We start from the raw sequence: 1,378 nt of genomic DNA, 5'->3' as shown, positions 1-1,378 counted from the left end.
GGCCATGAAGGAACCAGAAACCGGGTCCTCATCAGACGCAGACCTGACCACGTGGCCACCATGACTTCATCCTTCCAGCCTCCAGAACTGACTCAGGCTGGAAGAAGAGCCCTGACCTCGACATGCCATTCTTGCAGCCGACACAGGAGCAGCAGCACTGGCAGAAACTTCAAAGGCCTCTTAGAGCCCCCGCTGGGATGTCCACAGTCCAGCGGCCAGAGCACATCACATGCACAGCCCGAAGGCAATGGGACAAGCTCCAGGCCTGGAAAAGCAGTGAGGCCAGACTGGCGATGCCCTGGCTGACATCACTGACTAATGACCCCTGCCCTAGGGCCGACCAATCAGCAGAGACCATGGTCCTGAAAGGACATCCTGGAAAAGCCAATGACTCTTCCGTTGAGATCCTCTTCTGGGACCTCCCCTAAGATCCTCACCCTTAAAAGTCCTCAGGACTGAGACCCAGCGTGGCTCACTCTCTGGAGCAGATCCCACCTTTCCCCACCCCCTTGTTCTTGCCCCTCTTTCTCCTGAGCCCCAGGGGCCCTTCTTTTGCCTCCGTACCTTGTTTCCTGAGCCCACAGCTCCCTTCTTTTACCTCTTTCTCATTAAACTTCCTGTCACAGTTTGAAAAGGAAACAGTGTCCTCTGTGTTTCCTGGATGATTGGCAGTAGGTAGGTGTGCTGGTCAGTTTTATGTATTCGCTATGTTGGTAATAAGTCGATCCAGTTAGTCAATCCAACACTAATATAGGTGTTGCTGTCAAGGTATTTTGGAGATGTGTTTACAGTCCATAATCGGTTGATTTTTTTTTCTTATGGCCAGCTTCTTTTTCTTTTTTTCTTCTTCTTTGGCTTTATTTTTATCGTTGACACTATTACAAATGCCCCCTTTTCCCTTTGTTAGCTGCCCCCCAACCCAGCCCCTTATAGTCATTTCCAAGGACCTCAGTGACTTCAATGTCTTTAAGGTTCATAACATGCCTTTACTATTGCAAACTTTTAAAAGTTTCCACAGAAACACATGCAGGTGAGCAGACTGTTGGCTGGCTTCATCATGGGTTAACTTTGTAGGGGAGATGACCCTACAGCGGATCTGGGGGGTCTTGACTCCATCATCTGAGAGGTTTACTCCATCATCTGAGAAGCCTCAGAGCAGAACTGAGGCTTCTCTGGAGATGAGATTCCACTTGCATGGGGCTCCAGCCCGGTCCAGCCAGCCTCGCCGAAGGCCTGCCTCCTGGGCCTCAGACCTGGGCGCCGGCCCCACACCGCACATGCCAATTCCCTGTAGTAAATCTCCTACTACCTATCTCCTTCTGGCGTGGATAATATTTTTAAAAGCAAGTTTTCTTTCTTTTCCCCATGTATAAGGACC

General features: G+C 50.4%; 1 non-coding gene across 1 annotated transcript; it reads right to left on the bottom strand.

The window, feature by feature from the left end:
- Window positions 1-925: 925 nt before the first annotated feature.
- On the bottom strand, window positions 926-1,053 carry LOC112314110 (small nucleolar RNA SNORA33). The gene has a single exon (XR_002975776.1). It is a non-coding gene; the product is annotated as a small nucleolar RNA SNORA33 (small nucleolar RNA).
- Window positions 1,054-1,378: the final 325 nt, after the last annotated feature.

The sequence above is a fragment of the Desmodus rotundus genome, chromosome 12, assembly GCF_022682495.2.
Source record: "Desmodus rotundus isolate HL8 chromosome 12, HLdesRot8A.1, whole genome shotgun sequence".
NCBI classification, from domain to species: Eukaryota; Metazoa; Chordata; class Mammalia; order Chiroptera; family Phyllostomidae; genus Desmodus; species Desmodus rotundus.
This window is presented reverse-complemented; position numbering and strand designations above follow the sequence as displayed.